Genomic DNA, 27,309 nt, shown 5'->3' with positions numbered 1-27,309 from the left:
TTTTGAAATCTGAAAATTAATTTAACAAAGCACATGAACATGAACAAACTAGAAAAATGATTTCAACGATGAACAACGAACAAAACAAGAATTGAATTCTTTAACGATTTTAACTTCGAGAAATATAAAAACGAAATATGGACAAAATAAAACTCAAAAACAACTAACCGAAGATGAATCAACGAAGAACTTTGATTGTAAACAAATCTGTCCGAGCCTCGACCAAAGCTCGAACAAATGACGACGAAGACGAAGAGAAGATGAAGGCAAAAAACAGCAGCAGCGGCAAGCATGTTTGGTGAAGGTCGACGAGCTGTTCGTCGTCGATGGAGCAGTGGAAACGCAGCAACAATGGAGGACAAAAAGCAGCAACAATGGAGGACAAAAAACAGCAGCAATGGAGGACAAAAACAGCAGCAATGGCGGACAAAAAGGACGCAGCAGCGGCGACATGGATGACGCAGAAACAGCTGCGACGATGGTTGTTTGGACGCGACGAAGATGGTGTAGCTGGTGGGAGTCATTGCTGCTCGTCATGGCTGCTCGTTCATGGCTGCTTGGGGCTGTTTGAAGTCGTCCATGACTGGACGTGGTGAAGAAGACGACGAAGAAACAAGGGGGGACAACCATGGATGTCGAAGTTTGAAGGTGGTCGTTTGGTTTTAATGGCGGACGGGGGTCGATTTGGGTGGTCCGACGAGGGGTTGTGCGTGTGTGAGTGTGACGTTGGGCAGCCATGGTTGAGCTTTGAGGGGGAAGCCATGGATGACCTTGGAGAAACTTGAGGAAGAAGAAGAAGATAGGAGGGGGGCGGATGACTTCTTAGTCTTTTTAGGGTTTTTTCTTCTTGTTTCTTTTGTTTTGTGTTGTAAAATGTAAGACAAAGGGGTTTGGGTCTTTTGGGTTATGGACTGGGTCGACCCAGTTCGAAATGGACTGGGTCGTAGGGAAGATTGGGCCATTTTTTGGGCCTATAGCTTGAAATTGAAGAAGAGGCCCAATTCCGACTTTCTTTATATTTTCGCTCTCTTTTCTTCTTTTATTTTTCTAAAACTAAATTATAAAAATACTTAAACTATTATTAAGAACTAAATTAAGTTATAAAGGCGCAAATTAACTCCCAATAACAATTAACGCACAATTAAGTATTAATTAAGCATAAAATTGTATATTTGGACATTAAATGCTAAAAATGCAAACGATGCCTATTTTTGTAATTTTTAATTTTTGTAAAACAATTTTAATTACTATCAATTGTAGAATTAAATCCTACATGCAAAATGCGACATATTTTTGTATTTTTTATTAATTTAGCGAATAAACACGCACAGACAAATACAAATAATTCTTCAAAATATCACAAAATATCACAAAATTGCACACCAAAGAAAAATCATTTTATTTTTGAATTTTTTGGGAGTAATTCTCTTATAGGGCAAAAATCACGTGCTTACAACTCCTTCTCAGAATAAAGGATACTCCCAAAAATCTTTTCTTTCTAAAACTTCTTCTTGTGACTTTTCAAGTCTAAATCTTTTATACATACTCATACTGATATCCTTAAATGTAAGGCATGACATAAGAATGAAATAACATTCAAAAGTATTTATAAAGGTTCTTGATCCTTCATGAATTTTCAACATGAAAATGGCATATAAGAATAACATAAAAATCTGAAATTTATGCACATATATCCAAATAATCATCTAAACTTTAACTAAAAAATAATTCTAAGCTAATAGGTACTTACTATTCCAATTAAGTATATATTAACTCTTTTATGCAATTCATCAAACACCTTGTGTGCGTGCTTTTGTGAGTTAAACCACTTTAGTAAAGGGCTATATCAACTCACCTCAATTTCTCCTTTCAAGCAACAATGTAAGTTCCAATTCTTGTAATCAACTCAACGATCAAATACTACAATGATAAGTCACAATAAGTATCCAACTTCCCAAAAGCATTAATCTTTTGTCAACTTTAAGAACTTTACGTTCAACTTCTAAATTTCTAAGTTTTGGGGTGAGGTCTTGTTCTAACAATCCTTTACTGCCTCTAACAACCTTAACCCGTCATAACAATCCAATAAAAATAAAGAATTTATCTTTTAACACCAAAAACTTACTCGTATTTGATGGATGTTCTTGAGGTTTTGTAAAACTTTCCTATGAATTTACCTTATTAAGGTTTTAGATTCTAGTATATAATGATGTTATAGCTTACAATTCCGTAAAAAGAATTACCTCAGTCGTGGCTTAAAGAAGGTCCTGCGGATTAGCTCTCAATGACCGATACGTTGCTTTGTTCTTGCTCCTAGACCTCTGGTTCTTTTTCAAAGTCTTTAAGCCTTTTTGCCTGACTAAACAGAATCAAGTTCTGTTTTTGCTTAAGGCTTTAAGCCTTTTGTTTCCCAACATATAATTAGTTCTGTTTCTTTTAAAGATTTTTTTTAACTAGTAATTAATGATATTCACTTTTAATAATTAATAATATTAAAATTATTAATATTTCCCTAATTGTATATCCAATTATTTAAGTATACACACACACACACATATATATATATATATATACATACATATATATATATATATATATATATATATATATATATATGTATGTATATGTATATTTCACTATAGGCAAGATAAAAAATAATATTAATAATAATAATTTAGTTCTATAAGTAGCGTATCTTGAAACTTTTATAAATTTGAGGAGTGTCACAGAACGCTACGGTCATCCAAAAATAACTTGGTGGATATATTACTCGGTTATTGTGCTGGTGAGAGATAGTAAAACTCGTAAAATAGTCTGAACACCACAATTATCCAAAAAAAATGACGGTAACAGAACTCGTGAAATTAATCAAGGTAAATGCAAGCTAAGATCGGACACAAAAAAAAAAAATCAATGTTTGAAAAAACAAAAATGTTAAATAAGGAAATTAAAGAAAAAGGGCTACCTTGACTTTCTTTTGTTTTGGAAAAACTTTCACTTGTCTAGAAGTAGTAGTAAAAGAAGGATATCTTTCAAAATCTTTGTCCTCTTCTGTTTCATCCACAATTTTAGCCTCAGCTAATGGTGGTTCAATTTCTTCAAGAGTTGTCATATTAACTTTGCTTTATGAAAGTTTTATAGCTTTTAGTTTTATTAAAGTTTAATATTATGTCATACTGTTTGTTTAGTTGATATGGATGAATTTAAAGCCACAATTAGAAGATATTCTGTAACACGTAAAGCACAAGTGTCTTTAATTTTGACTCTTACTTGCTATGTGTTCTCTGGATGGCATCCTCACTTTGTTAATCTTTATGCAATTTCTTATTTGTTTGCTTGCCCTTTTTTTTCATTGTCGCTGGTAATTTTATGTTTTAGGAATACTTGTTTATATTATCTTGCAATTAAATTAATAGGTAAAACGGAAAAGGCATAAAAATGTCATTCAACTTTCAGAAATGGTCTATCCATGCATCCATTAAAAAATGCTCATTTCATGCTACTGTCGTTACACATTTGACTTATCCATGCCATTATTGACTAACGGCGGTGACATGGATGAGCCAAATAAAAATTGAGTCGTTAGTCAATAATGACATGGATGGGCCAAATGTGTAACAGCAGTCGCATGAAATGAGCATTTTTTTAATGGATGACATGGATAGACCATTTCTGAAAGTTGAGTGACATTTTTAGGCCTTTGTAGAGACTATTTCAAGATAGATTAATGTCTATTTAAGATACTAGAGGCTAGTTTCGTACGAGGGATAATCAATAATTAATCTTGGGGATAATTAGTAATTAGTTTTGGAATTAAACTTAAAATAAATTTATCATATGTTTGATTGGGTTAAAATCGCGGTATAATTATTCTCGGGATTAATTATTCTGGGATTGTAGGGTTATTTTTATCCCTACGGGAGAGTGAATAATAATCGGCGATAATTAATCTTTGAATAACTTGTTTCCCAGCCAAACGATATACATACCAAAACTGCGAAAGCCACCAACAAAAAATTCCTATTATTTTTTAGGTTTTCAACTTCAAAGAGGTATATTGCAAGAAAATCACAAAACCTTGAACATAAAAAAAAAAAAAAATACTACTATAATAAGAAAATAAATTCGGCAGAAAGTTTAATGGAGCATTTGGCCTTTGAAGAATGTAGAGTGTAGGATATTATTCAAACTTCAGCAAAAATTTCAACGAATCCAACTGTCCACAATTTCTAAAACAATATTCATGATATAGCAGGCCCAATTATCACTATTATAAGCTGTAGAAAAGTTAATGAAGCTAAAGGCACACCTAACACATACCTGTCCCTTTCCATACTCCTCTCAATTATTCAAAAGGGATATCACAGAGGCAAGAATCCAAATCAAATCAGCATAAATTAAGGGGTTAATTTGCCACCCAAACAAACAAACCTTGGAACAACATTCAAGAATCTAACGAGCAAAATGTCAAGAAAATTTAAACTCTGTATACAGCAGCTGCCCTTTTAGAATGAAGCTTATTTTAATGCCAACCACAGTAGGTGGACTTTGAGTTTTAGCAAGTTGCAACGTACACTTCCTCTCTTCTCCCAATCATTCAACGAATAGTTAAAGTCTCCATTACGAAGTCTTTGTCTTTAGTTGGGTAAAAGTTCTTATTTTTGAAATGGAAAAGGCTTAAAAATTGCCACTCTAACTTTCAGAAATGGTCTATCCATGTCATCCCGTAAAAAAAATGTTCATTTCATGCCACTGCCGTTACACATTTGGCCCATTCATGCCATTATTGACTAACGGCAGTGGCATGGATGGACCAAATAAAAATTGAGCCATTAGTCAATAATGGCATGAATGAGCCAAATGTGTAATAGCACCAGCATGAAATGAGATTTTTTTAATGGATGCGTGGATAGATCATTGTAAGTTAATGACATTTTTAAACCTTTGAAAAAAAAGGAGAGTTTTGCTTTTATTTTCAGCAAAAGCAAGAGACTCTAGTATACTCTGAGCATTCTTGTTTGCATATTACTCTTAGCATTGAACAGGTAAACCTAAGGCTATTTTTAAGATCGAAATATTGATCCTCCCCAAATTGTTATATCATTTTGTGATTTGCTTTGCAGCTTTCAGAAATGGATATTGGCTTAGCAGTTGGAGGTGCATTTCTATCTTCAGCTTTGAATGTTCTCTTTGATAGGCTTGCTCCTCAGGGCGAGCTGCTGAAGATGTTTCAGAGGGACAAACATGATGTTCGATTATTAAAGAAGCTGAGAATTACCTTGCTTGGTCTTCAGGCTGTTCTATGTGATGCAGAGATTAAGCAGACATCAAATCCATACGTCAATCAGTGGCTTAACGAGCTTCAAGATGCTGTAGACAGCGCTGAAAACTTAATAGAAGAAATCAATTATGAAGTTCTGAGAGTTAAAGTGGAAGGTCAGCATCAAAATCTTGCGGAAACAAGCAACAAGCAGGTAAGTGACCTCAACCTGTGTTTGAGTGATGAATTTTTCCTTAACATAAAGGAGAAGTTGGAGGGCACCACTAAAACATTGGAGGAGTTGGAAAAGCAGATTGGTAGGCTTGGCCTAAAGGACTATCTTGTTTCTGGTAAACAGGAAACTAGAGGACCTTCAACTTCTTTGATTGATGAATCTCATATCTTTGGTAGGCAGAATGAAATAGAGATTTTGGTTGACTGTTTATTGTCTGTTAATGCCGATGGAAAAACGTATAGTGTAATTCCTATTGTTGGAATGGCGGGGGTTGGCAAGACAACACTTGCTAAAGCTGTGTACAATAACAAGAAGTTGAAAGATCATTTTGATTTGAAAGCTTGGTTCTGTGTGTCGGAACAATATGATGCTTCTAGAATAACAAAAGGATTACTTCAAGAAATTGGCTCATTTGACTTAAAGGTCGATAACAATCTTAATCAGCTACAAATCAAATTGAAGGAAAGCTTAAAAGGTAAAAAGTTTCTTATTGTTTTAGATGATGTTTGGAATGACAAGTACATGGAGTGGGATGACTTGAGAAATCCTTTTGCACAAGGAGAAATTGAAAGTAAGATCATTGTGAAGACACGTAAGGAGAGTGTTGCAGAGATGATGGGTAGTCGGCCAATTATCATGGAGATTCTTTCTATTGAATTCTCTTGGCCTTTATTCAAAAGTCATGCATTTGAAAATAGGGATCCTAAGGAACATCCGGAACTTGAAGAGGTAGGAAAACAAATTGCAAAAAAGTGCAAGGGTTTACCCTTAGCACTAAAGACACTTGCTGGTTTGTTACGGTCCAAATTAGAGGTTGAGGAGTGGAGACGCATTTTGAGAAGTGAAGTATGGGAACTGCCAGACAATGGCATATTACCAGCATTAATGTTGAGCTACAACGATCTTCCCGTGCATTTGAAGCAATGTTTTTCCTATTGTGCAATATTTCCCAAAGATTATCCATTTGGCAAAGAACAAGTTATTCAACTCTGGATTGCCAATGGTCTCGTGCAACGTTTGCAAAAAGATAAAATAATTGAAGATTCGGGCAACCAATACTTTCTCGAGTTGCGATCAAGATCATTGTTTGAAAGGGTCCCAAGGTCTTCTCAAGGGAACACCGAGAAATTCTTAATGCATGACCTTGTCAATGATTTGGCCCAAGTTGCATCTTCAAAACTTTGTATCAATTTGGAAGATAACAAAGGATCTGATATGTTGGAAAGATGTCGACACCTATCATATTCAATGGGATATGGTGACTTTGAGAAATTGAAACCTCTCGACAAATTGGACCAGCTGAGGACATTGCTTCCTATCAATATCAAGCTCTATGGGGCATTTCCTTTAAGCAAGAGGGTGTTGCATAATATATTGTCAAGACTAATATCCTTAAGGGCACTCTCATTGTCTGGTTATGAGATTGCGGAGTTGCCAAATGACTTGTTCATCAAGTTAAAATTCCTAAGATTTTTGGACCTTTCTTTGACAAAGATAAAGCAGTTACCGGATTCAGTTTGTGTACTCTATAACTTAGAGACACTTCTCTTGTCATGTTGTCAAAATCTTGTGGAGTTACCGATGCAAATGCAAGAATTGATCAACTTGCGTCACCTTGACATTAGCGACACTCCTTGCTTGAAGAAGCCGCAACATCTAAGCAAGTTGAAAAGCATCTGTGTGTTATTGGGAGTTGAATTTTTTCTTGGTGGTAGCAGTGGTTCGAGAATGGAAGATTTGGGTGAACTATGCAGCTTGTATGGAACATTATCAATTCGACAGTTGGAAAATGTGGCGGATAAAAGGGAAGCTTTGAAGGCAAACATGAGAGAAAAGGAACATATTGAAAAGTTATCATTGGAGTGGAGTGAAAGTATTGTTGACAGTTCACAAAATGAAAGAGACATTCTTGGTGAGCTACATCCAAATCCAAACATAAAAGAACTTGAGATCACCGGATATAGAGGGACAAACTTTCCAAATTGGCTAGCTGATCATTCATTTTCTGAGCTGGTGGAATTATGTCTAAGCAACTGCGAGGACTGTTATTCCTTGCCAGCATTAGGCCAGCTTCCTTCTCTGAAATTTCTTACCATTAGGGGGATGCATCGAATAATAGAGGTGACTGAAAAATTCTATGGTAGTTCGTCCTCCAAAAAGCCTTTTAACTCTCTTGAGCGACTTGAGTTTGCAGAGATGCTGGAGTGGAAGCAGTGGCACGTACTAGGGAATGGAGAAGAGTTTCATGTACTTCAGAATCTTTCAATTAAAAATTGCCCCAAGTTGATTGGAAAGTTTCCTGAAAATCTTTGTTCTCTGACAAAATTGACAATTTCAAATTGTCCGGAACTCAATCTGGAGACACCTATCCAACTTTCAAATCTAAAAAAGTTTAAAGTTGAAGGTTCTCCTAAGGTTGGAGTTCTTTTTGATTACGCTGAACTTTTTTTGTCTCAACTTCAGGGAATGAAACAAATAGTTGAATTATGCATCAGTGATTGTCACTCTCTTACCTCCTTGCCTATTAGCATTCTGCCAAATACTTTGAAGGAAATAATGATAAAGCGTTGTGGGAAATTGAAATTGGAGGCATCAGTTGGTGATATGATTTCTGGAGGAAGTAAAATGTTTCTGGAGAAATTGGAACTGATAGAATGCGATTCTATAGATGAGATATCACCTGAGTTGGTCCCACAAGCACGCTATTTGAAAGTAAGAAGTTGCCACGGCCTTAACAGGATTTTGATTCCCAATGGGACTGAAGATCTTGGAATAAATGATGACTTCTTTTATGGTAAATGTGAGAATCTTGAAATACTTTCGGTGGCTCAAACAACGTCGTTGCGTACTTTGGATATTAGGCAGTGCATGAAGCTGAAGTCGCTGCCAAAACATATGCAGGAACGCCTTCCATCTCTTAAGAAACTGGAACTGTATGAGTGTCCAGAAATAGAGTCCTTTCCCGACGGAGGATTGCCCTTCAATTTAGAAGTCCTTAAAGATCGTCGATTGCAAGAAACTGGTGAATGGGAGAAAGGAGTGGGGTTTACAGAGACTCCCGTGTCTCACAAATTTACACATCTACCATGATGGTAGTGACGAAGAGATTCCTGCTGGTGAAAATTGGGAGTTGCCTTTCTCTATTCGAACCCATTGGATAAGAGATCTGAAAACATTAAACAGCCAAGTTCTCAAAAGCCTCACCTCTCTTGAATCTCTATGGACTGCTTATTTACCTCAAATTCAGTCACTGTTGGAAGAGGGGCTTCCCTCGTCTCTTTCTGAGCTTATATTATATGGCCATGATGAGCTCTATTCACTACCGACCGAAGGTCTTCGATGCCTCAGCTCGCTTCAAAGTCTAGAGATCAGGTTCTGCAATCAACTCCAATCTATTCCAGAATCAGCGCTGCCCTCCTCCCTCTCTAAGCTGGTCATCTGGGATTGCCCTAAACTCCAATCTCTTCCGGTAAAAGGGATGCCCTCTTCCCTCTCTGAGCTGACCATCTGGGATTGCCCTAATCTCCAATATCTTCAAGTAAAAGGGACGCCCTCTTCCATCTCTGAACTAGATATTTCTTGTTGCCCATTGCTCAAACCATTCCTAGAATTTGAGAAGGGGGATTACTGGCCATATATTGCTCATATTCCCACCATAAAGATCGATTGGAAATACCTGTGATGATTAAAATGAAGGTGTTCTAACATATGTAAGTTATAGTTTTTCTTTTTTTTTTCTTTTCAAGTAGCTTTTTATTTTTTGTTACTTCTCTTTGCTTTTCTGTTAGTTCTTATCCTTTGTTAAATCTTGTTGAGCAGTGTGGATCATGTATTGCCACTATGAAGCGGAGGAATCATCTACAGATTGGGATGAATTGAATGTTAGATGACAAAGAAAAGGTGATAAAATCCTTATATTTGCACTGAAACATTGTACACAAGATTTGGCATTGGTAGGAATTCACATATTTGCTCCAGAAAGTTGATAGCTTAATGAAATATTAATGAACTACTAATCTTTTACCACACACATATATCTCAGCAATATTATTATTGTCTTCCGAAATTCATCTCAATTGCTATTCATGTATTCTTGTTATATACCTCACGGCTCACTCTTCATCTTACTTGATTGTTTCTAGTTCATGTATTGCTTGAACTTTCATCATCTATAGCAATTCATCTATTCTTTTTCTTCCCCTTTTTCTGAGTTGAGCAAGGAGGAGGTGGTTTAGAGTAATGCACATGTCCACTATTGAATGCGAAGCTCTAACAGAATTCAAAGGTATATGCGACACAAAGTTTGCCTCGTATCTAAAAAAAATAGAAAAGTTTGCTTCCCAGTATGATTATCTGATAGCAGCTTAGCAATTATTTTAATCAGGATTTGGGTAACAATATATAAGCTATTAATGCTCTAAGCTCCGCTGGTGAATGGAAGTTGTGCTGACATTCTCTGTTGAATGGACAATAACCTTGAATGTGGCTTGTCAGCAAAGTGTAAGTGAAGAAAAGCACTGCTTTTTGTGTGAAATTTCACAATACTACTTCTCTTTGATCATTCTTAGAAAATATTGTGCAAAATTTTGTATCAATTATATCACCTAGTGCTCTTAACTACCAATGTTTCAGTTTTGTATGTATCTTAATTAAAAAAATGATCTGTAGAATGGTTTAACGGCAAATTAAGAACAACTTTTCTTTTTTCTTCTATTTATCAGGATTTTGAAAACAGTATGATCAGTCACTTTGCTCTATTTTGAGAGTGATTTGGTTACGATACAATGTCATTTTCTCTTGGAAGGCTCTTTCAGTTTTTAGCTGAAGATTCCAATTGATAGTCATATACTGCTCAAACTGCATCTTGAAATTGAGTAAATGGAGGAGTGGCCAGTGATTGCTCAATCCCCCCACTGTATGGGTTGATAATGAACTCATATAGCGAGCAAGATCATTGGTGGTATTATCAAGATAAATAAGTGATTCTCCAAAAATTACTTGTCTTCCATTCGCTTGCTTATCAATTGCTTGTCTTTTCTAATATTCTAGACTGTTATGCATCATTTACTTCTGTTGCAAAAATTATTAGTCTCTTCATTCCCCTATTTATACTCTCCCGTCACTTCCTGTATAACATGAATGCTTGTTTTGACAGGTAATAGTAACACGATTTATCAGCCCTTTGATCGGCGAAAAATTTGAAACAATATAAGGCTTACAATATCTGAGGTAATATTGCTTTTCCCTGAAAATTTATTTCCCATTTTATGCTTTTGTGTACAATCATTCAAGCAGTGTATGGTCTCAAATCTCCATGCTGGTACAAAATGCTGATACTTGAAGCGAACTTCTTTTCTTTTGCAGAAGGAGGTTGATTAGAATGATATGATGCCTGAAGTTTCAGCTCAAACCACGTCTAGAATTTGGCAAGGGGGATTACTGGCCAAAATTGCTCATATTTCCACCATAAGAGTCGATGGGAAATACCTATAATGATTAAAACGAAGGTGCTCTAACTGATCTAAGTTAATTCTGTTTTTACTTTCCTTTGTTTGTTGATTCTTTCCCTCTGTGAAATATTAGTGTATAGCGTCTTTGACACTATGAAGCCGAGGAAGCATCTTCATATCAGGATGAAAGATGACAAAAAAAAGGGTAATATGTTACAACTACAGAAATTTTTATTCATTGTAAGAAAAGAAAAGATATAATAGGCTGAAATTAATAATTTTATCTAGGATGTTCATAGCAAAATGTAATTTTGACAAACTAGAAGCCTTTTTACCATAAGCATACATAGACGTGAGACGGATGTGCATAGTCTTCTGAAATATAAGTGTATCTTACTTGAAAAATCTTACTCAATAGAATTACCTCTGCGAATACGCCTGCCTGAAGTTTCATCTGAACTAGTATCTCCTATACTTCTTCTACTTCATTCCTCTTGATTAAAAAAAAGATTTGCAAAGAAAATCTAGATATATAATTTGACACTTACTTTTAGAGATCAAATACATCACACGGAAGATCTTACATGGAATAACATTTTGTTTGACACTTCTATGATTAAAAATTTCTCATATCAAATTTCAGTGCTGATGAAACTCAAAGATATAACTAAAGCAGTTTTATGTGAATTTGACAGTTCCCTACGGAAGGTAAATGTCAGCGTTAAGCATGTATGATTGGATAACCATCTCAAATATAAAGAAAACATGAGTGTAAGCTCTCTCCTTGTAATTTAACACCTCTAGGTAGAAGTAATTAACGCAAAAGAAAAAAATGAGAATCTTAGGCATGCTGACATTTAGCTTAACGTCTTTTCATTAGAGTATTTCATATGAAGACTATTGTATACTTTCTATATTTTCGTTAGGATTTTGGCATTGGTACAATGCTTGCCAGGTAAGATCTTGTTGCTTAATATGGGAAGGAAAATCTGGGCAGAGAGTTGTCAAGGTTCATTCTTACGTGAAATGCTCCGCTCAACTTCAATGTCTGATTCCGTTATCTAAGCACATGTTATATCAAAGTGATTTCAAGTTGCAGCGACTGCATTTGATAGCAAATACTAAGATTTTATCAGTATAGCACAATAGTTAAAACATCAATTTTTAATTTGTTTTGAATATTCAGAGGTTTGGACTGCAGATATAAACATTACGTTATATCATGCACATATATGTCAGCCAGATGTGCATAGTCATTTGAAATATGAGTCAATCTTACTTGAGTATTTCTTGAAGTTTCACCTCAACAGAAATTCTTGTTATTTTTTGTTGTTTCTCTTTTTTACAGTGAGTTGAGGAAGAAGGTGGTGGTTATGGAGTAATGCAAATGTTACCTCTTGACCTTTGATATTTCTATGGGTAGATACGAGACAAAAAGTTTGTATTCCATAATTTAACATTTAAAAGCATCGGCATAATGTTAGTGCTATTTTGTATGATTATCTTGTTGCGGAAGCCAAATGTATATAGTGTGAATAAGTCACAACTACTATACCAAAAATTATGACAGCCACCAAATAATAAATAAGACAATAAAGCAACAATAAAGGGAACACCAGAATTTACGAGGTTCGGCTAATTTTGCCTACTCCTCGGACACAACCAATATTTTATTTCACTCCAAAAATACAAGTGAAATAATACTAAAGAGAGAAGATACAAATGCCTTAAACAGATGAGAAGGCAAATGAGAGGTGTGTTTCAATCCTAAACATTAGGCCTTCTTTTATAGGGGAAAAATCCCTTCCAAACTTAACTCCCAACCAATGTGGGACTTTGGCATTTTGCCAAACTTCAACAAATCTCCACCTTGGCAAAATTCCACATTTTCAATTCTCTCTCAATAACAAATTTTGGTTGTGTCTTCATCTTCAATCTTCAGTGTTCAACAATGTTGATCAAATCCAAACAATGTTGAAACTTGACCGCAGTCACCACCTTTGTCAGCATATCAGCAGGATTCTCTGTAGTATGAATTTTCTTCACCGTGACTCCACCTTCTTCTATGATTTCTCGTACGAAATGATACCGAACATCAATGTGCTTCGTCCTTGCATGATAAACTTGGTTCTTCGCTAATTGAATAGCACTTTGACTATCACAAAAAATTGTGATACCTTTTTGTTCAACACCAAGCTCCTTTAGCAATCCTTGAAGCCAAATTGCCTCTTTCACAGCATCTGTAATAGCCATGTACTCTGCCTCTGTTGTAGACAAAGCAACTGTTGACTGCAAAGTAGACTTCCAACTAACTGGTGCCTTTGCAAAAGTAAACACATAACCAGTAGTTGATCTTCGTTTGTCCATATCACCCGCAAAATCTGAGTCACAATATCCAACTACAGACTGATTGTCTTCCTGCTCAAAAACTAACCCGACATCTACAGTATTATGAATATACCGTAGAATCCACTTCACAGCTTGCCAATGCTCCTTCCCTGGATTGTGCATATATCTGCTAATAACTCCAACAGCTTGTGAAATGTCAGGCCTTGTGCAAACCATTGCATACATCAAGCTACCAACAACATTTGCGTATGGTACCTTTGACATATACTCTCGTTCAGCTTCATCCATTGGCGACATAGTAGTACTTAGCTTAAAATGGGAAGCAAGTGGAGTACTAACTGGCTTAGTCTTGTCATCTATGCCAAAACGTTGAAGTACTCTCTTCAAATATTCCTTTTGAGATAAACAGAGTTTCTTTGAACGTCTATCTCTAATTATCTCCATGCCAAGAATTTTCTTTGCCTCACCCAAATCCTTCATCTCGAACTCCTTCTTCAGTTGAATCTTCAACTTATCAATTTCTTCCGAATTCTTGGAAGCTATCAACATATCATCAACATATAGGAGAAGATATACAAAGGAACCATCTTTAAGCTTGTGCAAATACACACAATGATCGTATTTGCTTCTCTTGTACCCTTGCCGCAACATAAACTCGTCAAATCGCTTGTACCATTGTCTAGAAGATTGTTTCAATCCGTACAACGATTTTTCAAGTTTGCACACCATATTTTCTTTTCCAGCAACTTTGAATCCTTCTGGCTGAGTCATGTAGATTTCCTCCTCCAAGTTTCCATGTAAAAACGCAGTTTTTACATCCATCTGAACTAGTTCCAAATCCAATTGTGCTACCAAAGCCAACATAATTCTAATGGAGGAATGTTTTACAACTGGAGAAAACACTTCATTGTAATCAATTCCCTCCTTTTGAGCATATCCTTTGGCCACCAATCTTGCTTTGTAGCGAACATCTACTTGGTTAGGAAATCCTTCCTTCTTTGCAAATACCCATTTGCACCCAATTGCTTTCTTTCCCTTCGGGAGATTGGCCAATCTCCATGTATGATTCTGATGAAGGGACTGTATTTCATCATTCATGGCAATCCTCCACTTATCTTCTTCTGAACTTTGGACAGCGTCTTTATAAGTAGTAGGAACATCATCAGCTACAATTGAGGTTGCACAAGCAACCGTCTCTATGAGACGAACAGGTTTCGTTATTGTTCTTTTTGGCCTGCTGGTTGCTATTGATTCAAGTTGTTGTTGAGGTTCCTGAGTTGGAATCTCCTCTACTGGCTCTCCTTCCAGAGGGTAATCTTCATTTGTTTCCTCCTCTGCTTCTTGTGTAGGAAAAATAAATTTTCCCTCAAACTCCACCTGCTTAGAAGCACCTTTATTTTGTTTGGTGTCTTCTGTTACCTTATTTACCATAGCAGATTCATCAAAGGTAACATCTCTGCTGAATATTACTTTCTTTGTCATAGGACACCATAAGCGATATCCTTTGACTCCAGAAGTAATTCCCATAAAAATAGCCTTCTTTGCCCTTGGATCCAATTTTGACTCCGTCACATGATAATATGCAGTTGAGCCAAACACGTGCAAAGAGTTATAATCTACAGCAGGTTTTCCGTACCATTTTTCAAATGGTGTCTTGCCATCAATAGCAGCAGATGGTAGACGATTAATGAGGTGGCATGCATATGTAATTGCCTCAGCCCAAAATTCTTTGCCCAAGCTAGCATTGGACAACATACACCGTACCTTCTCCAGCAAGGTCCGGTTCATACGTTCTGCCACTCCATTCTGTTGTGGTGTATGTCTAACAGTGAAGTGTCGGACGATGCCATCATTTTCACAGACCTTATTGAAATGATCATTTTTGTATTCACCTCCATTGTCTGTGCGAATACACTTGATCCTCCTGCCTGTTTGATTCTCCACCATCGTCTTCCATTTGAGAAAAATTCCCAGCACTTCATCTTTGTTTTTCATTGTATACACCCACACTCTTCGGGAAAAATCATCAACAAAGGTTACAAAATAGTGCTTCCCACCCAATGAAGGTGTTTTGGAAGGACCCCAAATATCAGAGTGTACATAATCCAAAATGCCTTTAGTATTATGGATCGCTGTACCAAATTTAACCCTTGTCTGTTTCCCTTTAACACAATGCTCACAAAACTCCAAGTTGCAAGCCTTGACTCCTTTTAACAATCCTTGATCTGATAGAGTTTTCAAGGATTTTCCTCCAGCATGTCCCAAGCGCATGTGCCATAGCTTGGTTGCTTCTGCCTCTTTGTCGTCACTGGATGTCACTGTCGCTGTCCCAATAACTGTACTGCCACAATAGCGGTACATATTATTATTCTTCCGATTAGCCTTCATTACCACTAGTGCACCGGAGCATACTCTCATCACTCCATTTTCTGCAATGATTTTAAACCCTTTTGATTCCAGGGCTCCCACAGAGATGAGATTCTTCTTCAAATCCGGTACATATCGAACATCTGTTAATGTTCTGATCATTCCATCATGGTTCCTTAATCGTATTGAACCAATGCCATATGAGGTAAGAGGGTTGTTATCCGCTGTGTGGACGACTCCATATTCTCCTTCTTGAAATTCCACGAACCAGTCCCTGTTGGGACACATATGATAGCTACAAGCCGAGTCCATCAACCATATGTCTGATGATGTTGATGACTCTGTTGTAACTAATGAGAAATCTGAATCATCACAATCAGCTACATTTGAATCCATAATGGCCTTTCCATTGTTATGTTTGGCCTTATTCTTCAACTTCGGACAGTCTTTCTTCCAGTGCCCTTTTTCTCGACAAAAGGCACATTCATCTTTGCTGGGTCTGGATCTTGACTTGGATCTTCCCTTCTTTGTCCTCGTTTGACTTTGAGGACGACCCCTCACAAATAGTGCTTCTCCTTCTCCGCCCTTCTGTTTTTCTCGCTTTCTTTGTTCATAGCTGTACAAAGCCGAACAAACTTCTCTAAGAGAAACTTCGTCATTTCCATGGAGTAGAGTAGTTTCAAGGTGCTCGTACTCATCAGGAAGTGACGCCAACAACATCAAGGCCAAGTCACCATCATCATAAGTTGTATCCATATTTTGCAAATCTGTGACCAACTTATTGAAACTGGTGATATGTTCATTCATCGTGGTACCAGGAACATAGGTGAAGTGAAACAGTCTCTTCTTCATGTACAATTTATTTTGACTATTTTTCTTCAAAAATTTATCCTCCAGTGCTTTCCATAATTTACTTGCAGAAGTTTCCTTTGTGTATGGATATTTCTGCTCTCTAGCAAGGTAGGATCGAATGGTACCGCAAGCAACACGATTGAGAATCTTCCAATCTTCTTCTCCAATAACATCTGGTTTCTTTTCTTCAATGGCCAGATCTAGCCCTTGTTGAAAAAGGACATCTAGAACCTCGCCTTGCCACATCCCAAAATGCCCGGACCCGTCAAAAATTTCTACCGCAAATTTCGCATTTGACACAATTCTTGTCATAAGCGAAGATGCCAATGATGACGTATTGTTGACACTTGATGTAGATTCTTCTTGTTTATTGTCTCCCATATTTGACACAAATATTATTTAATAGCTGACGACACAAATCAAGATTATTTCCTTTCTGATGTAGAAGATCAGACTAAGCTGCAACCACAGAGCATACTCAGACAGAACCTTGACTCAGTTACCAAGATAAATCTTTTCTGATGTGGAAGATCAGACTATGCTGCAACCACAGAGCATACTTAGACAGTATCTTGGCTCTGATACCAATTGTTGCGGAAGCCAAATGTATATAGTGTGAATAAGTCACAACTACTATACCAAAAATTATGACAGCCACCAAATAATAAATAAGACAATAAAGCAACAATAAAGGGAACACCAGAATTTACGAGGTTCGGCTAATTTTGCCTACTCCTCGGACACAACCAATATTTTATTTCACTCCAAAAATACAAGTGAAATAATACTAAAGAGAGAAGATACAAATGCCTTAAACAGATGAGAAGGCAAATGAGAGGTGTGTTTCAATTCTAAACATTAGGCCTTCTTTTATAGGGGAAAAATCCCTTCCAAACTTAACTCCCAACCAATGTGGGACTTTGGCATTTTGCCAAACTTCAACATATCTGATCTCAACTTAACGATCGTTTTTCTTTCTTTGTCAGGATTTTGGGGACAATTAGCTATTCTAGCTGATTTCCAGTTGGTGACAAGAAAGATGTGTCGAAATTCCTTATTGAATTTGGCAAAACTCCTTCTCTTTCATCCGCCAGAACCTATGCAACAACTCCATCAATCTCTTGAAAATTCTATGTTGGTTGTTCACTGCTCAAACCACACTTCAAAATTATGAAACTGGAAGAGTGGCCAATAATTGCTCAAATTCCCATTGTATGGGTTGATAATGCACTTCAATATATGTAGCATGCAAGATCATTGGTGGTATTATCAAGGTAAGTGATCTGCAAATAAATATTGTTATTTATTTTTTAAAACTTCTTTTGCTTTTTCATTATTATTTTTTAAAAATCCTATAGACTGCTGTGCATCATTTATTTATGTCGTGAAAGTTATTCGTCCCTCTGTTTCCTTGTTTCTGATCTCCAATTCTCCAGTCACTTCCTGTACAACATGAATGGTTATCTCCTATACTTCTTCTACTTCTTTTTTCTGCTTTGCTTTTCCATCTTCAATTTTAGTTTTGGACATGAAAAACACATATACTATCTCTTATTCACACCAAGTTAAACGAATATAAGCTCTCTCCTCGTAATTTAATACCTCTAGCTAGAAGTAATTAATGTAAAAGAAAAAGAAAAAAATGAGAATCTTAGGCATGCTGACATTTAGCTTAATATTTTTTTCACTAGCGTATTATCATCTGAATAACTTTTAGTCAAGAATTTTGGCATCCGTATGAAGATTATCTGATCAGATGTTGTTGCTTAACATGGGAAGGAAAAGCTGGGCAGAGAGTTGTCAAGATTCAGTCTTAATTATGTGAAAATGCCCATCTCAACGTCACGGACACATGGTGAACGCGTGTTTGCATACTTCAATAATTACATTGAAAATATATCGAACAAAACAAATATAAATTTTTAATATCTACATAGCATTTATTTCCTTGAGGATAGCTCACAGAGGCGGATCCAGGATTTGAAGTTTATGGGTCCCTATTCTAATAACAAATTGATATACAATAATAACTGGGTTCACAGTTATATATTTATTAATATTTAATGGATTTTTTAACTAAAAAATACAGAGTCTACGCAAAAGTTATTGGGTTCCCGGGAACCCAGGAGGTATACTCTACATCCGCCACTGATAGCTCATCCAATAGAAAAGTGTTCAATACTTTGTTTGTTTATGCATTATAAAACCAAAAGTAGAAACCAAAACCTGGCCAACCTGTAATTTTTTTGTAACTGTTGTAGTCAAAGCACACTTGGTGAATTGGCCAAATCTGGTGCATATCCTCACCCATGCCCAGGTATGTTGGATCGCTGTAAAGTGGTGGCCATCTCTGTACCATCATCTGCCTTAGGACACAAGGAGAGTTGCCCTTCTCCATCACTTCAGTATGCATCTATATGTCTGCGCAAAGGCAAGAATGGCTCAGCATTTGGATTGATGGTCAGCTCATCTGGTATGCCACCTAAAGTTCTATCCTCTTATTAACATATATAAACTATTTTGTCAGTTAACTCGCCTTTAATATCCTTTCTATTACTTCTCCTTGTTTGTTTACTAGCTGTGTTTTCCAGTCACATAATGTTTATTAGTTTCCCCAGTCGCTGGATATACATCAATAATGAGGATTCTTCGATTCCAGTCCTTTGAAGAAGCAAAAGGTCAAGTACTGTTGGAAAGGCAAGGAAACATATGCTACTACTCATTTCAAGGTTAGATAACAAACAGCGATTCGATCATGTTTCAGTTACCAGAATCTTTATTTTGTACTGGTAGTAGTTTTCAATTTACTCGTTAGACTTGACAGCATAACCAAGAAAGAGCCATCTCTTATTAGTTATTTTGTTTCAGTTGATGCATATTAGCTGTTCAAAATATGATGCAGAATAACTTGGTACTTTATTTTGAGGATTTCCTTCTTTGCTTTTCTACTAGCTCGATTTGGCCGTTGATACATTTTCATTTTTTCAATTGTTCAATCTTCTATTCGTTGTTCTTAAACTTCAGTCAATTCATGGGATCACAAAGGAAGAGCATGAATGGTCAGAAACATGCCATCTCTATTTCACAGGTACTTTTTTTCCTATTTCTTAATTTTAAGAAGACTACATCATGCTTGTAAAGCAAAATATATGTATCTGCTCTTCCCTTATATATTTCTTATTCTCAGGCCATACATTCTAAACGTTTAGTTATGTGAATTAAATTATTTGTTATTTTCCCTTGAGTAGAGCATTAATGAAGTGTGGTTTTTTTCTTTTAGTTTTCTGTGTAGTATGTAGCTGGATATTCAAGTCTTGCTTCAACTCATGCTAACTCGTTGATGTGACGGTGCCAATTCCCCTTTCACTGCTTTGTTTTGTTTCTAGGTAGGTAAAGCAATTGCATGCATGTAATTAATCAAATCATATGAAATCATGTCTAATACAAGTGATAAATGAAATCAAAATTCCTTTAAGTGTCCTATTATTTCAGTTACTTCTTTTCCAATTATTGTTATTGTTTGTTGCTATTGCTTCCTTTTTTGAGCCGAGTGTCTATCGGAAACAGCTTCTCTACCTTTACCAGGTAGGGGTAACATCTGCGTACACTACCCTCTCGGGACCACACTTGTGGGATTATATTGGTTTTGTTGTAGTGCTTTGTTCATTTTGATCATTGAGTTTGTAACCACCCTGCATTTGATAGGTAATATGATGAATGTTCTAGTTTTCCGAAATTCTAGAGCATAGTTGAATGGATATTAAATTGTCACCTTCCAATTTTATTTTATCTCGTTGTGTTATTTTCCTCTCTTTTTTTTGAGTCAACCTCATGTGGCAGCTTGGAACTTGAAAATCAGCATAAATTTGCATCAGAGATTAATTTAAGGTGAGGAAACAGAACAAACGTATCTTGATGTCGTTGATGTTGGGAAGCGTGTCAAGCTAATAGAAGGAAAAGAATATTTAAGAGAGAAAAGCAATAAATTGCACAAGAAAAGATAAGACAAGATTTACGTGGTTCGGCAATTTTTGCGTACTCCACGGCCACACAAAGAATAACTCTTTATTAACTGAAGAGAGAAAGAAGAAGTTTTGGGATGATCTACAAATAAAAATGTAGACCCCTATTTATAGGCATTTGAATGCCCTGCCGAGGTAAGCGCTTACATCATAAGAATGCTGAGGTAAACGCTTACATCACAAGAATATCGATGTAAGCGCTTACATCATATTTCATCTCTTTTTGATTTTTCTTTCTTTTGTCTACTTTCACATACAACAATAGGTTTGCTCCTATCAATCTCCCCCTCAAACCTATGTTACATCAAGAAAGAAAAAAAAGATTTGCTATTCTCTGGTGGCGCCTTCACGCTATCAGTCTTGAAGGCTAACTGAGGCAGTGCACAACCTCAGTTTGTCAATACCGACAACTTTGGTTAACATGTCTGACGGGTTCTTTGATCCCGGTATCTTCTGCAGGGAAAGAGTTCTTTCGTTTATCAACTCTCGGATATGATGGTACCTCAACTGGATATGCTTCGATCTTGCATGAAACACTGGATTCTTGGCAAGATGAATTGCACTCTGGCTATCGGTGAAAAGCTCACAATTGTCCTGCTCTTTACCTAGTTCTTTAAGAAAATTCTTGAGCCAAATCATCTCTTTTCCAGCTTTTGAGATTGCCATGTACTCTGCTTCAGTGGTAGATAGAGCAACACTTTTCTGAAGTCTAGACATCCAACTAACAGTAGTACCAACCAAGGTGAGCACGTAGCCCGTGGTACTTTTTCGACTATCCAGATCGCTGCCTAAATTTGCATCAGCAAAACCTTGGAAGATAATATTGCTCTTTTTAAAACAAAGTGCCATACCTGAGGTGCCTTTGAGATATCGCAATATCCATTTTACACCTTCCCAATGCTCCTTTCCTGGATCTGACATGTATCTACTGACAACTCCAACAGCATGGGCTATGTCAGGTCTAGTGCAAACCATAGCATACATCAAACTTCCTACTGCTGAAGTATACGGAACTTTGGACATGTACTTCCTTTCTTCATCTGTCTTAGGTGATTGGTTCTTTGACAGATTTAGATGGCTTCCGAGTGGAGTGCTTCTGGTCTTTGCATCATGAAGATTGAACCTGCTTAGTACCTTTTGTATGTACTTTTCTCGAGACAATTTAAGGTTCCTTCCGACCTGTTTCTACTAATCCTTATCCCAAACATTTGCTTAGCTGGTCCTAAGTCTTTCATTTCAAACTCCTCTGTCAGTTGTTGCTTAACCAAATTGATCTCATTTATGCTAGATCCTTCAATTAGCATATCATCAACGTACAACAGTAAAATGATATAGGATTCATCAAGATTTTTGATATAACAGCAATGGTCCACCTCACATCGTGTGAAACCATTTTTATGCATGAATCCATACCATTGTCGGGGAGCTTGTTTCAAACCATACAAACTCTTCTTCAACTTACACACAAGGTTTTCTTTACCAAAAAACCTTCAGGTTGCTTCATGTAGATGTCTTCTTCAAGGTCACCATGCAAGAAAGCAGTTTTAACATCTAGCTGCTCCAAATGCAAATTTTCTGCAACTACGATACTTAGCACCAACCTGATAGTAGTTAATTTGACTACAGGAGAGAAGATCTAGGTGTAGTCAATTCCTTCCTTCTGCTGAAAGCCTTTTACTACTAATTGTGCTTTGTATCTCTTCTTACCATCATGCTCTTCCTTGACTCTGTACACTCACTTGTTCTGCAATGCCTTCTTTCCTTTTGGTAACTCCGTAAGTATCCATGTTTTATTCTTTTGAAGAGAATTCATCTCTTCTTTCATGGCTAGCTTCCTCTTATCAGAGTCTATCACCTGCATTGCTTCAACAAAATGCTCTGGTTCTCCAGCATCAGTAAGAAGTAAATAGTGAAGAGAGAGAGTTAACCTATCTGGAGCATTCATGACTCTTTTAGATCTCCTCAATGTAGGTTCATGAGTAACAAAATCTGAATTTGATTCAGGTCCTGATTCCAGATTTGGTTCTGCATTTGATTCTATCACTGGTTCCGGTTCTGATCCAGGTTCGGCTTCTAGTTCTTCTTCAAATTCGGCTTCTGGTTCTTCATATTCAATTTCAGAATCAGTTGTAATCCCTCTAGCCACTTCATTTTCTGAGATTTCTTCTAACTCAACTGTTTCAGACATTGTCTGTTTGCTGGTGTTGGTTGGTTCTACTTCAAGCTTGTCCTTGTATATCAGATTTTCATTAAATGTGACATTCGTGTGTCTTAGGATCTTTCTATTCTGATCATCCCAAAATCGATAACCAAAATTATCATCACCATAGCCAATAAAGAAACATTTCTTTGCTTTAGGATCAAGCTTATCTCTATAATTAGAGTTTACATGCACATAAGCAACACAACCAAAAAATTTCAGATGTGAGAGAGTTACCTTCTTTCCTGTCCATACCTCTTCGGGAATTTCAAAATTCAGCGGTACAGAGGGTCCCCTATTTATGAGGTAAGTTGTCGTGTTAACAGCCTCAGCCCAAAAATACTTCGGCAATCCAGAATGTATTCTCATACTTCTAGCTCGTTCATTCAGGGTTCTGTTCATCCTCTCAGCAACACCATTTTGTTCCGGTGTTCCAGGAACTGTCTTGATCATTCTAATCCCATTCTCCTAGCAAAATGCTTTGAACTGTTAGCTGTCATACTCTCCTCCATTGTCAGATTTTAGACATTTTAACTTTAGACTTGTCTGATTTTCAACTTCAGCTTTCCATCTTTTAAAGGTAACAAATACATCAGATTTATTTTTCAGAAAATAAACCCACACATATGTATGCACTAGTTCCAGCTTCTCTTTCTTTGGCGTCGTTCCCACCTTTGAGAAACTAACTCTCTTTTGTTTCCCGTAAATGCAATCTTCGCACAAACCTAATTCAACATGTTTTAGGTTTGGCAACTTTTCTTTGGATGCCAAAAGCTTCATTCCCTTCTCACTCATATGCCCGAACCTCCGGTGCCACAATGTTGTATTACGACCATGATCAACTGTTGCTATAGTATCTCTTTCTATTGCAGTTGCATACAGTATTCCCCTTTTGAAGCCTCGTGCCACAACCAAATTCCCTTTGGTTATCTTCCACGATCCGTTGCTGAATGTTGTATATCCTTCATCGTCAATCTGACCCATAAATATAAGATTTTTCTTGAGGCCAGGAACATGTCGTACATTTTGCAATTTCCATAGCGTTCCTTGTGAAGTCTTTATATGAACTTCACCTTTTTCGGCAATGTCGAGAGGTTCACCGTCTACTAGATAAACTTTCCCAAATTTTCCAGCAATATAATTATGCAATAATTCTTTGCATGATGTAGAGTGAAAGGATGCACCTGAGTCCAGAATCCAAGATTCGACTGGACTATCTGCACAATAAATTAGTGCATCAGACTTGTTCAGCAATTACATTTGCTGAATTTTCTTCCTTCTTCTTCTTTGGTTCTCTACACTGGCTACTGTAGTGACCCTTTTTATTGCAATTCCAACAAGTAATGTCCTTGCGAACTTCTCCTTGACTTTGATTTGCCACGACCATAACTCTGTCCTCTTTGGTTGATTCTCCCCCTACTTTCGGTACTAAAAGCAGATCCTGGGGAATCACTTGATTCTCTTCGGCGAATATCTTCGCTTAGAACCAAGTCTCTAATATCATTCAATTTGAGTTTGGTACTTCCTGATAAACTGCTAACTGCAGTTACTGTTGCAGACCAACTCTCCGATAGAGATGATAGTAGAATCAACGCCCTGATTTCGTAATCAATTGTTATATTAACAGAACTCAACTAAGTTAATATTGTATTAAACTCATTGATATGTTCCGTGACTGATCCACCTTCTGTCATTTTTAAGTTGAACAATCGACGCATCAAATAAACTTTATTTGAAGCAAATGGCTTCTCATACATATTTGATAACGCCTTCATCAGGCCTGCAGTGGTCTTCTCGTTAATGATGTTAAACGCCACATTTCGTGTTAGCGTCAAACGAATCACACCAAGAGCTTGGCGATCTAATAGATCCCAATCCGCTTTGGACATAGTCTCCGGTTTCACCTCGGTCAGAGGTAAGTGTAATTTTTTCTGGTACAAATAGTCCTATATTTGCATTTTCCAGAATCCAAAATCTTTGTCATTGAACTTGTCAATCTTAACCTTCCTTTCTTCCGATGCCATTTTTCACAAAAAATAATTTATGTGAATAGTGCTTGTGAATAGTAACGATGATCAATAGTGTTGCGCTATTCTTGTGAATAGTACCTGTACCAATACTGTACTTTTCTACCAGAATTACACTATCTGTGCTCTGATACTAGTTGTTGGGAAGCGTGTCAAGCTAATAAAAGGAAAATAATATTTAAGAGAGAAAAGCAATAAATTGCACAAGACAAGACAAGATTTACGTGGTTCGACAATTTTTGCCTACTCCACGGCCACACAAAGCATAACTCTTTATTAATTGAAGAGAGAAAGAAGAAGTTTTGGGATGATCTACAAATAAAAATGTAGACCCCTATTTATAGGCATTTGAATGTCCTGCCGAGGTAAGCGCTTACATCATAAGAATGTTGATGTAAGCGGTTACATCATAAGAATGCTGAGGTAAGCGCTTACATCGATATGTAAGCGCTTACATCATATTTCATCTCTTTTTGATTTTTCTTTCTTTTGTCTACTTTCACATACAACAATAGGTTTGCTCCTATCAATCGTTGAAACTATGTAAGCTATTATAGCTCTTAGCTCAGTTGGTGAAATTAAAGTTGTGCTGATATTCTCTATTGAATTGGCAAACACCTCGACTATGGTTTATCAGCAAAGTATAGTCATTTTTATCGTCCAATGCTCTACTATCAGAACTGATATTTTTGTCATATTAACATAGGTTCTTAGTTGTGTTAAAGCTGAGTGTGCGTTATGCTTATACTTTGAACTGATAATACATTGCTCGGAGTAATTCTTTGTTAATTGTGGATTTGTCAGCATATAGATTTGATGGTAGCAAGTCTGAGGCATGGCTCTATTAATTTTCTTCTTCTCTACCAAATTCCTCGGCTTAATAAATTTTACTTGATTGCACCACTTTCAGGTTTTCGTCCAAATATCAAAAGAAACCAGAAAGCAATGTTTGACAGAATGGAAACATTTTGCCCGAAATCAGAAATTAGTATGTATTTGTGCTCTCTTCAAAGGGTATGAATTAGGTTTTTCTCATCGTCAAACGAATATCTTTATGTTAAAGCTGTATATAGAAGTTAAATTCCAAAAAAGAAAAAAGAAAAAAGAGAGGAGATATCCATCCAATTCTTCTGTTGTTTTGCATTTCTGTCTTTACTGTTAGCGTAAGCGTAGGATGAATATTAACCTTGTACATCTGGAGCTTGATAATCATGGAAAGATATGTTGTACTCCTAGTGATATGTAAAAATGCAGTAGTACAATGCAAAGGTACATCACCTAGAGCTTAGAATTGTTTAGTTTTTTATATTCATGTTACTAGACCATCTTGTAAAAGTCGACAGAAATCTTTAATTTTTTTTTTTTTTGTTATGAGAATTATTGTCTCTGGAATGGATTTACAGCTAAGTAAGAACAACTTTTCTATTTTCTTCTATTTTGTAGGAATTTGATAATATTACAAGGTTCAATTGATTGCTTTCTCTGCTCTATTTTGAGAATGATCTGCAACAATACAAAGTCAATATTTCTTCATGGAATGTTCTTTCAGTTTTTAACTGAAGTTTGCGCTCTCAATTAATTAAGTATTCAATGGCTGGAAATGAGTCCTTTGCAGTAGCAAAAGAGAGATTGCTCGCATGGATCGATAATGAACTCATCTAGCGAGCAAGATCATTGCTGGTACTATCAAGTTTAGTGATTCTCCGGATAATGGTGCCTATTAATTTTTAGGCTTCTCTTTCCTTGTTTATTAGTACTAATATTTTAGACTGCTGTGCATCACTCTTTTCCGTCGAGAAAGTTATTCGGTCCTCTGTTCCCCTATTTTGAGTCTCCAGTCACTTCCTGTGCAATAACAACCTTCACATTTTCAATAGGTAAGTTTTTGACTATCCCTTGTAGAAGAAATACTTAAAAGGGAAAAACAAAAAGGTATGTGTTTGATTCTATTTGTTCTTCTTTTGTGGAGGAGGTTGATTGGAATGATGTTATCCCTGAAGTTTCATCTCAAAGGCGTGCATTTTATTCGTCTTTAAATGTAGAGTAAGGAAATTGATACAGCCTCTTAGAAGGGAAAAGTTTTGATGGTGTCTTTGCTCAAATTAAGAAGAGAAAAGTTGTTGGACATTTAATAAACATTTATTCCGCCATTGAGAAACGGAGTTGGTTCGACATGATTCGGACGTTCGGTTGTTAAAATTGAAGTTTTCTTGAAAATTTCCTTTGATTTGGTGTCTTATTCGTAGTTCTACGCGTTATTTTTGTATTTTGATCGTGTGAACGAGTTCGTATAATGTTTTTGAACTTGTTTGCATAATTGGTTTGGATCCCCAAGGGCTCGGGTGGTTTCGGATAGCCTATGGACCTTTTGAACTTAGGAAAATTTCTGTTTTTTTTTTTCATTTCTGCCGGTGCCTGGTAAAAGCTTCTACGCAATCGCATATATCCAACAACGATCACGGAAGGTAAGTTGGGACTGGGAGGAGGGGTGGGGGGTGGAGTACCCTACGCGAATGTGAGGAACAGGACACGACACAGAATAATGGA

General features: G+C 36.6%; 1 pseudogene; it reads left to right on the top strand.

Annotated features, from left to right (window-relative positions):
- Window positions 1-4,576: 4,576 nt before the first annotated feature.
- Window positions 4,577-26,774, top strand: LOC104233342 (putative disease resistance RPP13-like protein 1; annotated as a pseudogene).
- Window positions 26,775-27,309: the final 535 nt, after the last annotated feature.

Source organism: Nicotiana sylvestris, chromosome 9, assembly GCF_000393655.2.
Source record: "Nicotiana sylvestris chromosome 9, ASM39365v2, whole genome shotgun sequence".
Taxonomy (NCBI): Eukaryota; Viridiplantae; Streptophyta; class Magnoliopsida; order Solanales; family Solanaceae; genus Nicotiana; species Nicotiana sylvestris.
This window is presented reverse-complemented; position numbering and strand designations above follow the sequence as displayed.